The sequence below is a fragment of the Triticum aestivum genome, chromosome 3B (assembly GCF_018294505.1).
Source record: "Triticum aestivum cultivar Chinese Spring chromosome 3B, IWGSC CS RefSeq v2.1, whole genome shotgun sequence".
NCBI lineage: Eukaryota > Viridiplantae > Streptophyta > Magnoliopsida > Poales > Poaceae > Triticum > Triticum aestivum.
The window spans coordinates 144,679,122-144,693,457 of NC_057801.1; positions in this window are offsets into that span (position 1 = coordinate 144,679,122).

The following is a 14,336-nucleotide window of genomic DNA, read 5'->3' on the forward strand; positions in this document are numbered from 1 at the left end:
GAGGAGGTAACCCTAACCCCACCCGCGCACGTGGTGATCTAAGGTTATAGGGTATAGATCCTTTGATCCGTGCTTGGTATGGAAATGTTGCTCTCCGATCTCCTTAGGGCGATTCTATGACTTGCTTGTGGTGTTTGGTAATTTAGTTGTTGTGATCTGCAGACTGCAGGCATCATTCTGGAGTTTAATGGAGTGCAGGGCAAGTTTTACCTGTATCCGAATTGTTTGTTTGTTACACCATCGAATTGTTCGCTTGTTTCATGTCATGGAAGAAACCGGTCTGCTGCTTGATAACTTTATATTAGTTTCACAATGCACCATGTGTAATATTTTGGTTTATCATGAGATTTTGCAGTAATCAATTGTCACATACCTTTTTTCCTTTTTGCGGGGGCTTTTCACATTTGTTATGTCTCATCAGTCATCTTGAGAATGATATTTGCAAGTGACTAAGTTGACTACCTTGCATCAAGATATACCTACAGCTGCACAAAATGTTATGTGCAGTTTAGTTTCTGGAGTAGGTTTCAACTCCATTCAAACATTCAGAAGCACCTAAAAGAACCCCACACCATGGAAACTCACAATTAGTAGCGTCGATGTTATCTGCTAGTATTCAAATAATTAGAATTTCTTATTGCAAGATGCCCACCGCTAGAGAACAACCATTGATGTTATCACCTACTGTTTCGTTTATTCTTAAGAGGTTTGGTTATATAACTCAGCGGCATTTTAATTCCCGATAATTGGGTTTACACTGGAGTATTTTATTTCTGTGGGGAGAGGGAGAGAAGCCAGTGCAGGGTGTGGGAAGCACCTCTTCATGTGATTTTTTTTGCTTTATTGTGTAATTTTTTTTCTTGAGGCCCTGACCGTAGAACAACCGTTCTATGGTATTTTTTTCAATTATGTACAAACAGTTACAAGGTTGGAAAAGGAAAAGGTCTATAAAACTTCAGTTTTTGCTAACATTAGGAGATTAAAGGTCCCTTGTGATGTATTTATGTAAATTGTGTTAAAGGGGGACTAAAATGCAAAGCTTCTGACTTGAAGATCCAACTATTCTGGCTATGAACAAGAATAAATTTTAGAGAGATTCCATGAAAGGATTATAAGTTGTTGTTGATCCAAGTGTTGAAGGGATCTACTTTCCTTTGCTTTGATATGTATGCCGGACAGCCTCTTTACAGGTAGAGATACCCTGTTCAAGGACAGGGGGGCGGGGTGTGAACTTTGTGAAATCCTGTCCTATTGATGACTTTGCAAACTTATCAGGAGGTGGTGTTAGGAAATCTAAACAGTTTAAACTATATAGGAAGACATTTATAGGTTAGAAACAATCTGTTCTACTTCTGCAGATTATCTAGATAAGTGATGAAGTTTACTTAGTATAGTATTTTTTTTTTCTGTCACTTCTTTATCTACCGAAAGTGTGAACCCATGGTATGAGCCACTAATGCAAGCATCGTCATTCTTTTCTGAGTTTGTCTAATTCACATCTAAATGTTTTCTAAGGATGTCACATCTAAGCTCCCACAAATAACGCAGCAACAAGGAACAAAAAAAAAGCTGGGGCAAAAAAAAATACACCACAAACATAGTGGACACAAGGTTAGACGTGACATAAATGTGTCCTAGACAGACCCTTCTTTTCTTAGTGAAACATCAACTTTCCAAAGACAATATTCCAAACTGGACAGTTGATACATAGAGCTATTTTACTTTAACATTTAAAGTGTGGCTGCAAATCTGGGATGCAGGAGGTGAAAATTCATTGTCTAATCTGTTTCTCAGTTTCCTCTTTCAGAAACGAGAGATTTTTCAAGACCTTGCTCCACTGCTGTGGCACTCCTTTGGCACTGTTGCTGCACTGCTCCAGGTAGGTTACAGTTATTGCACTGTTCTAAATTCAGTCGCAATGGCAAGAGTACATATGTACTTGTGCAGTTCTTGTTATTTAAGTAAGGGTGGTTGTCCATGGTACTGAGCGCTGCTGTTTCTATGCCAAGTCTTAAATATTTCCATTGTTTATTGTTAAAAAGCTTTCCTCATTTTGGTGACTTTACAGAATAAGTAAATCTTAACTAGCAGTGGTTAATAATTAAGTCTTCTTCTTTTTCCTTTGCAGCTCACATCCCACTGTACCTGTACCCGTTCCTGAATACTACCAGCAAGACAAGACCTTTTGAGTACTTGAGGCTTACCAGCTTGGGTGTTATTGGTGCTCTTGTGAAGGTAAATTAAAACTAGATACTTATGCAAACTAGGAATGGATGGTCCATATAGATTTTTGCTTTAAATGGTGAGAGGGTTGTTGAACCAGAGGGGAAAACAGTGATGGGGATTGGCTGTATTCTTTCTTTTTTTGTAGACTATATCTTGTTCTTTTGGTATTCTCATTCCAGTAATCCAGTCATTTTAATCAAATGGACTGGTTGGGATTGGATCCCAGGAATCTCAACAGGAACTGTTGTTTTTGAAGCAAACAGGCTAATGATTTGTTAGAAATTATATTGTTTCTTCTTTTGGATATCCGATTCTGATATGTCAGAAACACAACATATCAAAAGTTAGCAATGACCAAACTGGCATGTAACAGAGACACTATAAAAGATAGCCAACATCCAGTTAGGCCAACATAACAGTGAACAAAACTACTGTCAATCAGCTCAGTTCTAGTGCTGTTGGATTTTTCTCGATTGTATTCTTGCAGTTTTGAAAATTCAGTTCATTCGGTTACTGAAAATTCAGTTAATTCAGTTAGGCACACAAATTTCAGAACTTTTGTGTGCCCTAGTACTTGGTGTTTGTAGAAAACCAGGAGTGTCAATGGGACTAGAATTCACTTGTTCTTATCTGGGTTTGTAAAACTTGTTCATGTACTGAACTACTAATGCCTTGTGATGCTCTGAATTACTTGTGATGCCTCTGAATTACTTGTGATCACATTGAGAAAGACTTGTAAAGATGATGATCATCTTTAACAGAAAACAATTTGTGATGATTTTGCTAGTTTGCTGGGTTTTGTCTCCGACTATCGTGTCGTGATGATTTTGCAGGTACCCCGAGAGGCCCTTGAGTTTGCCGGAATGTCGATTAACTTCCGTTCCGGCAAATTCGGGTACTCCATATGTCCTATTTTCAGCAAAGGTCATGCTGAAATTTTCCGTGAATTTTAGCATGACTTTGCTAAAAATAGGACATATGGGGTACTTGTGACTAATGCATGGGCCGGGGTATCTTAGTAGTTAATTAAGTAGGATCAAGTGCCCCGGCGTACTTGTGACTAATGCATGGCTTTTAGGGTGCCTCGGTGTCGATAAAAACCGAAATGATGAAAAGTTAGGCTTTTAGGGTGCCTTGGCGTCGAAAAACCCTCAATGATAAAAGCTTAGATTTTAGGATGCCTCGGTGTCGACAAACCCTAAATGATGAGACCATGATCTTGTTCCTTGACAATAACCAACTTTTTGACCAAACTTTGTTTCTATTTAGAGAGAAACATGGCCCACAACAATGAGGCCGGGGGTTCGGGCGGCAAGGCATTCTGGGAGCTGTCCCAGGAGATGGAGGAACAACCTCACTTGTATGAGGCCGCCGCCTTCCCCACCGATCCTGAGACCACGGATGGTGCCGCCGAGGATGACCACACTGATGCCACCACTGATGGTGCCGCCGAGGATGCCACCACTAATGATGGCGGCGCACGCACAGATAGCAGCCAGCCGAAGAGGCAACGGAAGGACCAGCGCCCGATCGTGCTCCGCACCCTCAAGGAGGAAGTTACTGAAGTGGACTCCAACGGGAATCCAACGGCGCCCGAACGAATAGTCAAGGGGTACTCGCTTCAGCTCGGGTGCATTGTCCGGAGCACCGTCTCGATCAACACCGAGAACCTGAGGCATCCTGACCGGGGGAATTTGCGCCACCTCCTCTTCACGAAGCTGCACGAACGATACAAGTTCCCCGCTGAATTCGAAAACACAAGCCTCAAAGGGAATAAAGTGAACAATGCTGCCCTCACGAAGATGAGCAAGGCCCTGTCTACTTGGAAAAGCAATGTTAAGAGAATGATCGAGAAAGGTGAGAGTTATGAGAAGATCAAGGAGAAAAATCCTTCGATCACCGAAGATGACTACAACGACTTCAAGATCAATTGCTCGAGCACCGCAAGCTCCCAATCAAGTGAGTGGGGGAAACAAATGCGGGAGCTGAACATAGGGGAACACACACTCGGTCCCGGCGGTTACAGAGTGGCGGAGCCTATATGGGACAAGGAGGAGGCGGACCGTGCCGAGCAAGGCCTACCGCCCCTCTTCGATAAATACGGTGACAAGCAGACCAGGAACTTTGTCAGGGCCCGGTACAAGAAGGACCCGAAAACAAAGGAGCTTACCACGGATCCGAAGACCAGGCAGCTTGAGCTTGTTCTGGTAAGGAATACACCCCCGCGTAATTAGCTCCATATGGTTGCATTCTAATTAATGAAGCCGAATTTCTAAATGGTTCACATTCCTTCCGCAGGCGACTGAAAGCAGTAGCGTGGGGTCGACTCAGAGCAACCCTTGGGACACCACTCTAAATAGGGGGTTGAATATAATGAAGAACAAGGATAAGCTCAGTAAGCCGACGTCAGCTGGTCGTGTGGCCGGCAAAGGCTTGTCGACAAAATGGGGGTCATACTATACCGCTGGTGTGCGGAAGGAGAAAAAGACCAGCTCGGAAAGCCAGGCGCGAGAGGTTCAAGAACTCAAGGCACAGGTGGCGCGGATTCCGGAGATTGTCCAAGAGCAAGTGGAACAACGACTCGGAGCGACGATCACCGCCCTTGTGCCTACCTTGATCTCGGGGTTGAGTGCGTGGATTGCGGGCGGCCAACAGGGGCCGCCCCCGATTCCTAGCTTCACGGCCAGCAACTCGCATAATGCGATGGCGGGGCCATTGGTGCCTCCGGCGGAGGCGGCATTGGTGTCTCCGACGCCGGCACGGGAGCTTAATGCACCCGGGTGTACGCCGGCCGGCACCTCTTCAGCAAGCGGCCGCTCCGTCAACTGCACGCCCGCCGTTGGCGGTGCCTCGACATTAGCCGAGCTCGACGCCATCATCACGGTAACTAATTAAGCCTCTCTCGGCCGAGGACTTCATCTCCTTGCCTTTGAGTGGGCATCCCTGACGCCCTACATGTTTTCGCAGGGCGCCGCCGACGTTCCGTGCACTCTCCTCCACTTCGTGAACAACGAGTTGGTCGATGTCGCCAAGGGCAAAATCGTTCAACCGGGCAACCCCTTGTTCCACGGTACCCAGATGCCACCCAACTTGTTTAGGGTTCAACTGGTTCGGATGCTGCCAGGCTGCGACGACTTGTTACCTCCGATTCGACCCGTCGGGGCCGACGATGATGACGTGATGACCCTCAGCGCCTGCCTGAGCTGGCCCCTGCTTTGGCCGAAGAGCCAGATTCGTTTGGGGGCGGGGGACACCACCCCAAAGACAACACCGCCAGTCGTGCCGGCGCCAAGTCGGCCCCATGGCAAGACCGCCGTAACGGTGCCGGACATCCCTATGCCACTGGATCCAAACATGCATATGGCACAGGATCAGAACGACGACGACGATGATGATGATACATTTGGCAACGTCGATCAGTACTATGCCGATCATGGGTACGATGGCGACTTCATGGGGCCTCCTTCTCAAGAACCAAACCCAACAAAAGACGTGTGCGATCTAGCTGGTACCGCGGAGAAGCCAAGTTGCAACAGGCGCCGTCTGGCGTTCAGCTCTCAGGAGACGCCTCCAGCTGCCGACTTCACCGAGCCTCAGATAGGCGAGGTGCGAAATATTATCAGCCCCAACACACTCAAGAAGGCGGTCTGTGAGCAGAACTCGGTCCCATTACAGGAGAAGAAGAAGGCACACAAAAGAAAGACTAAGAAGGGTGCGAGCCAGCCGGCACCGAGTACGATCCGTGCTCAGGACGGGCCACCTTCACCGCAGGATATCTCGAGGAGGGTGCATGTGGCGGGTAGGGCGATGCTACCACCAAATATGCTCAATGCTGCAACCGGTGCTATGCGGAGTCTGCACGACAGTGTTCTTTCTTTGGAGAAGCGGCGTCTCAGAGAGAAGGATGTGGCATACCCGGTTTTCGTGGCCAAGGTGCCAGAGGGCAAGGGCTTTGTGGATGGCGACATCGGGGGTACGATCGTCCTGCGGTTTGATGACAACTTTGCTATGTTTAACCTTCATCCGCTGCACTACACCTTCGTTCGGCTATTTTCGCTGAGTATGGAGATGCGGATCATTCGCGACAAGACCCCGGACATCGTGATAGTCGACCCCTTCTACATGCGTGCCAAGATCTTGGGCAGCGCTGGGGACCGGCAAGTCGCGAGTTCTTACCTCGAAGGCGTCATTCTGGCAAACCAAGATAAGGATAACTTCCTCGTGCCTTACTTTCCCGAGTAAGTCCTCCCCTCAACTGGCCCGTAACATATGAATTCTTACTTTTCGATCGTTTTTCTTTTAACATTCCGTGTTTTCTGCAGTGACACACGTTGCACGCTCATCCTCCTAAGCCCCAAATATTCCATGGCCACGTATTTCGACCCGGACCGTCAGTCGAACGTAGACTACACAAATGTCAAGAAGGTTCTTGATGATGTTCTCCCCGGCTACGCCCAATCTGGAGGCACCTTCACCAGGCCTATTCGTAAGTACGGCAAGCACGTGTTCTCCCACAATACGACGTTCTGCTGCGTCAAGCAGCCGCCTGGCGGTCAGAAGGGTGCCTACTACGCCATCCATCACATGCGGGCGATCGTACGGGACCATCATCAACTTCTGCTACCGAGTAAACTCCAATATTGGGCGGCGAGCGTGTCGGCAATCCAGGACGCGGACCTCCGACAAGAATTCTTTCGCATCCAGTCGGAGTTTGCGGAAATCATCCATCAAGATGTCCTTCGTACCTCGGGGCAGTTCTACCTCAGAAATCAACCTTCCAACAGTGACATCGACACAATGCTACAAATGCAGGATGACAACGCCCGTTCTTTCATGACTCCCACGATAGACGGCGGCTTCATCCACGCTCCGGTCCCTTGAGTCAAGTTTTCTAGTTCTGAAACATCGATTGGCTCATGTTGTAATTAAACTTTAATGAACTTGTAGTATGTCTCTTTGGTTTCGAGAGTCGTTCAACTTAGATGTAATCGATGCTATTAATGTCTTGCTTTTCTCTTCCGATCGTTCTGTTGCATAATTATATATTGCTTATGTATTGTCTGTGAATTGGTACTAACGTTTCGTTTGGCTAGTGCATAGTGATGCCGACGTATGTCGTGTACAAGGGTAAGGTTCCCGGAGTCTACGATGACTGGGAGGAGTGTCGGAGACAGGTTCACCGATTCAGCGGTAACAGTTACAAAGGGTACACCACTAGGGCTGAGGCCGAATCTAGATACGCCCGCTATCTAGCGGGAGAGGGGAGGGAGCGTTGGAGGAACCGGATGAAGACGAGTTTCATCGTGATGATGCTCATCGTGATGACCGCAGCTCTCTTCTATGTGATGGTAGTTTAGATGATCGATATCGACTTGTAATGCGAAGACAAACTCGCTACTCGCGGTCTCGAGACTTGTAATATAATGTTCTATCTTTGTTCGGTCTTTTTAATTCGGAGACTAATATGATGAATTGTATTCGGAGACTAATATGATGAATTGTATTCAAAGACTAATCTTCTATTGTATTTGATGAATCTATTGTTGATGTGTGCTGTCTATATTTTGTCAAATTATACATTTTGTAACCTGTGCAAAAAACAAAAAATAAAAAAATAAAAAAAAACTAATATTCATACTAATGGCGCATCACACGACAGTGCGCCATTAGTATGACAGTGCATACTAATGGCGCATCACCGGGTAGTGCGCCATTAGTATGCTGCGGTTACTAATGGCGCATCCAGAGGTGGTGCGCCATTAGTATGCCAAAGCACCTGGGTATACATGCCAACTGGGAGGCATACTAATGGCGCACCCTCGCATATACTAATGGCGCACCAGGTGGTGCGCCATTAGTATACCAGATACTAATGGCGCACCAGCTGGTGCGCCATTAGTAAAAATTACTAATGGCGTGCTATCAATGGCGCACCAGTGATGCGCCATTAATGGCCATATTAGGTGCGCCATTAGTAGTGGTATTTCTAGTAGTGCCTGGAACATCTCATATGCTCCATGACGTTCAAAACGTCGTTGAAGTCCCGATTCTAAGCCGTAAAGCATGGCACACTGAACTATCGAGTAGTCATCAGCTTTGCTCTGCCAGACGTTCACAACATCTGGTGTTGCTCCAGCAGCAGGCCTGGCACCCAGCGGTGCTTCCAGGACGTAATTCTTCTGTGCAGCAATGAGGATAATCCTCAAGTTACGGACCCAGTCCGTGTAATTGCTACCATCATCTTTCAACTTTGCTTTCTCAAGGAACGCATTAAAATTTAACGGAGCAACAGCACGAGCCATCTATCTACAATCAACATACACAAGCAAGATACTATCAGGGACTAAGATCATGATAAATTTTAAGTTCAATTAATCATATTACTAAAGAACTCCCACTTAGATAGACATCCCTCTAATCCTCTAAGTGATCACGTGATCCAAATCAACTAAACCATAACCGATCATCACGTGAGATGGAGTAGTTTTCAATGGTGAACATTGTTATGTTGATCATATCTACTATATGATTCACGCTCGACCTTTCGGTCTCCGTGTTCCGAGGCCATATCTGCATATGCTAGGCTCGTCAAGTTTAACCTGAGTATTCTGCGTGTGCAAAAACTGGCTTGCACCCGTTGTAGATGGACGTAGAGCTTATCACACCCGATCATCACGTGGTGTCTGGGCATGACGAACTTTGGCAACGGTGCATACTCAGGGAGAACACTTCTTGATAATTTAGTGAGAGATCATCTTATAATGCTACCGTCAATCAAAGCAAGATAAGATGCATAAAAAGATAAACATCACATGCAATCAATATAAGTGATATGATATGGCCATCATCATCTTGTGCCTGTGATCTCCATCTCCGAAGCACCGTCATGATCACCATCGTCACCGGCGCGACACCTTGATCTCCATCGTAGCATCGTTGTCGTCTCGCCAATATTATGCTTCCACGACTATCACTACCGTTTAGTAATAAAGTAAAGCATTACATCGCGATTGCATTGCATACAATAAAGCGACAACCATATGGCTCCTGCCAGTTGCCGATAAGTCGGTTACAAAACATGATCATCTCATACAATAAAATTCAGCATCATGCCTTGACCATATCACATCACAACATGCCCTGCAAAAACAAGTTAGACGTCCTCTACTTTGTTGTTGCATGTTTTACGTGGCTGCTAAGGGCTTAAGTAAGAACCAATCTCACCTACGCATCAAAACCACAACGATAGTTTGTCAAATAGACTCCGTTTTAACCTTCGCAAGGACCGGGCGTAGCCATACTTGGTTCAACTAAAGTTGGAGAGGCAGTCGCCCGCAAGCCATCTCTGTGCAAAGCACGTCGAGGGAACCGGTCTCGCGTAAGCGTACGCGTAAGGTTGGTCCGGGTCGTCTCGTCCAACAATACCGCCGAACCAAAGTATGACATGCTGGTAGGCAGTATGACTTGTATCGTCCACAACGATCGAAGAGGCAAGTCCTCATGCCTGGGACCTCCTAACTACTCCTAGTCATCGTCGGTCTCCATGTAGTAGTAGTCGACGGGGGTGGCATCTGGCTCCAAGGATCCACCATCTGGTTGCATCAACCGGAAAGAAGAAAGAAGGGGAAAGGGGTAGCAAAGCAACCGTAAGTACTCATCCAAAGTACTCGCAAGCATCAGATCTATACTAAGTATGCATTGGTATCAAATGGAAGGTTTGTATCTGTGGACAGAACTGCAGAATGCCAGAATAGAGGGGGAAGGCCTAGCCTATCAAAGACTAGCATCTTCAAGCAGCTCCAAGCATCTTGCAACATGTAGAAGAGTAAAGAATATCAGTTTATAATTAACAAGCATGTTGTAACATTAATGCCCAGAGTTCCTTCCTTGACTCCCTGCAAGAAAGCAATCCCGGAGCCACATATCTCAAGTATCCATTTGTAGTTGTATAAGATTAGGATATAAGTCTGAACGTCCGTTACCGTGGACACGACTATTAATAGATAATCTTCCCTGCATGGGTGCACCACGTTTTCCAACACGCTTGATTACTCTGGACAGACACACTTTTCTGAGTCAATGCCCGGCCTTGGAAGATCAACATGTCGCAACCCTACCTAGGCTCAGCAGAGAGGTCCCCGCCGGTCTACATCCTAAGCACTCCGGGGTCTGGGCCCATCGCCCGTTGCACTCCGGGTCATTGCACGCAGGGCGGGTCCAGGCTCCACCTCTACATGGATGGTGTCGGCCCAGCTGTGCCGCACTGCTGAACTGGACATCTGACAAAGCTTTGGCTGATACCACGACATCGAGGCCCATAACTATTCTCGCGTGGTGGTTGGTGCATAAAGGCCAGAGGCCAACTCAGAACAAATACCCAAACCATAGTGTATTATTAGCTTGCGGAGACGAGTAGAGACTCACGATCAAAGTGACCCTGTCGCCCCGTCTCGTGGACTTACGACAAGGGCCCAGAATGCCCGGTCGTGCCACGTAACCATCTTGCGGGTGCTCTCCGGGCCCGCCCGACTTTCTCCAAGGTCTCAAGTAAAGTCAAGGTAACTGTGTGTCCAAACATCAAGGGGAAAACCCGAGGAATCACCCCCGGTGGATTCCACTCAATGTAATCATCAAGGTGAACGTAAGAGGGACCACCCTCGTGTTGGGTTTCATAGTAATTTCAAAAAATTTCCTACGCACACGCAAGATCATGTGATGCATTGCAACGAGGGGGAGAGTATTGTCTACGTACCCTACGCAGACCGACTGCGGAAGCGATGACACGACGTAGAGGAAGTAGTCGTACGTCTTCACGATCCAACCGATCAAGCACCGAAACTACGGCACCTCCGAGTTCGATCACACGTTCAGCTCGATGACGATCCCCGGACTCCGATCCAGCAAAGTGTCGGGGAAGAGTTCCGTCAGCACGACGGCGTGGTGACGATCTTGATGAACTACAGCAGCAGGGCTTCGCCTAAACTCCGCTACAGTATTATCGAGGAATATGGTGGCAGGGGGCACCGCACACGGCTAAGGAACAGATCACGTGGATCAACTTGTGTGTGTTGGGTGTCCCCTTGCCTCCGTATATAAAGGATCCAAGGGGGGGTGCGGCCGGCCCTAGAGGAGGCGCGCAGGAGGAGTCCTACTCCTACCGGGAGTAGGACTCCCCTCCCGTTCCTTGTCCAACTAGGAGAGGTGGAGGGAGAGAAGGAAAGGGGGGGCGCCGCCCCTCCCTCCTTGTCCAATTCGGACTAGGGGGAGAGGGGGCGCGCGGCCTGCTGTGGCAGCCCCTTCCTCTTCTCCACATTAGGCCCATAAGGCCCATTAACCCCCCGGGGGGTTCCGGTAACCCCCCGGTGCTCCGGTTTTATCCGATACTCTTCCGGAACCCTTCCGGTGTCCGAATATAGTCATCCAATATATCAATCTTTACGTCTCGACCATTTCGAGACTCCTCGTCATGTCTGTGATCACATCCGGGACTCCGAACAACCTTCGGTACATCAAAATGCATAAACTCATAATATAACTGTCATCGTAACCTTAAGCGTGCGGACCCTACGGGTTTGAGAACAATGTAGACATGACCGAGAGACGTCTCCGGTCAATAACCAATAGCGGGACCTGGATGCCCATATTGGCTCCTACATATTCTACGAAGATCTTTATCGGTCAGACCGCATAACAACATACGTTGTTCCCTTTATCATCGGTATGTTACTTGCCCGAGATTCGATCGTCGGTATCCAATACCTAGTTCAATCTCGTTACCGGCAAGTCTCTTTACTCGTTCCGTAATACATCATCTCACAACTAACATATTAGTTGTAATGCTTGCAAGGCTTATGTGATGTGTATTACCGAGAGGGCCCAGAGATACCTCTCCGACAATTGGAGTGACAAATCCTAATCTCGAAATACGCCAACCCAACATCGACCATTGGAGACACCTGTAGTACTCCTTTATAATCACCCAGTTACGTTGTGACGTTTGGTAGTACCCAAAGTGTTCCTCCGGTAAACGGGAGTTGCATAATCTCATAGTCATAGGAACATGTATAAGTCATGAAGAAAGCAATAGCAACATACTAAACGATCGGGTGCTAAGCTAATGGAATGGGTCATGTCAATCAGATCATTCTACTAATGATGTGACCTCGTTAATCAAATAACAACTCATTGTTCATGGTTAGGAAACATAACCATCTTTGATTAACGAGCTAGTCAAGTAGAGGCATACTAGTGACACTTTGTTTGTCTATGTATTCACACATGTATTATGTTTCCGGTAAATACAATTCTAGCATGAATAATAAACATTTATCATGATTATAAGGAAATAAATAATAACTTTATTATTGCCTCTAGGGCATATTTCCTTCACCTCGAGGTTCACACTTGAGGTGTTGCACGACAGAACCGTATCGGGAATGGTGAACGAGGAACCACCCTTGTTGACCACGACCGAATAGCTACACTATAGAATTATCATCAGGAGTGCGTTATGAGGGATCACCCTCGGCACTCGATAGTAGCTCTGCAGAGCCGAGCAACTAAAGGGGCGTGATGTGATGTGAGGTGTCGGGCTCTGGTCGTCGATCACGTTGATCGAGTCGTCGAAGATGAAGCAGGGGTAACAAGGACATGTGGGGGTCACTGATGGATCACTAACCAACCTATACTAAGCAGTTTAGGATAGGCAGGTAGGTAACAATAGCAGGTACAAAAGCAGGCTATGCATCAGAATAGGAGCAAACAATAACAGTAGCAAAATCTAATGCAAGCATGAGAGTATAGAATGGGCGATATCGGGATGATCAAAGGGGGGGGCTTGCCTGGAAGCTCCGCTGAAAGGGAAGAAGGGGTCGTCGTTGACGTAGTCGATCACAGTGGCATCAGCAACGGTCTCGGGGTCTACCTAAGAGAAGTGGGGGAAGAAACAGTAAATACATAGCAAGCAAGAGCATAACAGGACAACAGGCAGAGCTAGACGTGTTCTAACGTGGTGCTACACAATACCGGCGAAGTGGAAAACATCCGGAAAAGCTTTCCCGAAGTTTGGCATTTTTGGACAGATGAAACGGAGGGGGAAAGTTGCATGTTCGCTATGCTAGGGATGTGTGGTGGACGAACGGACCGCGTACTCGGATTCGTCTCGTCGTTCTGAGCAACTTTCATGTACAAAGTATTTTCATCCGAGTTACAGTCATTTTTCTATGAATTGATAAAGTTTTAGCAATATTCTAAAATTATTATTAAATCTAAAATGGAGTTATTGCATCAGCATGACGTCATCAAGACGTCAGCAGTCAACAGAGTTGACCAAAGTCAACCCTGACGTGTGGGGTCGTTCTGTCATAGTCTAACACCTAATTAACAGTTTTAATTAACTAATCAAGTTAATTAGGTACTAAATAGAGTTAATTATGTTAATTAATTACCTCTTTAATTAATTAACTAATTACTTATTCTTATTTTAAAAATACATTTTGTTTTGTTTCTTTTGACAAGACAGGGGCGTGGGCCCCATCTGTCATCTGCCCAAGGGGCCATAGAGGGTGCGGGCTAACGACGCGGTTGTGGGCGCCCGTTTGGTGCACGAGGCCACCAGGGGGGTGCCGGCTACGGTGGCTGGCCGGAGTAGGGCGGCGCGGCGGGTGTTGCAGAGGCACGGGAGAGCGGCGCGCGAGACGACCACGGGTGCGGGGAAGGGCGCCTAGCGCGCGCTGCGGGCACGGTAGTGCGATGTTGAGCGCGAGCGCACGAGGAAGAAGGCGCGGGGTGACCATGGCGACCAGCAACAACCGGGACCGCGGGGCATGCATGGCGGTGACAGGGGTAAGGGAGAGACATGAGGGGTTCTTACCCCCGTTGTAGATGAACAGGAGGCCGGCGAGGTTTGACGGAGCCGACGAGGGAGAGATGAGGAGGCGAGGCGACGACGATGGGTGGCGACGTTGGCCTCGGGGCGCCGCAGGTGTCGGGGGCAAGGCGACGGTGACGAGGCCCGACGCGTCAAGGCCGTGAGCCGCAGCGGCGGTGGGGAGGAGGTCTGACGTGGTCAGAGGCGGGCGGCGGGGCCGGGGTGCACCGGGGTCATGCGG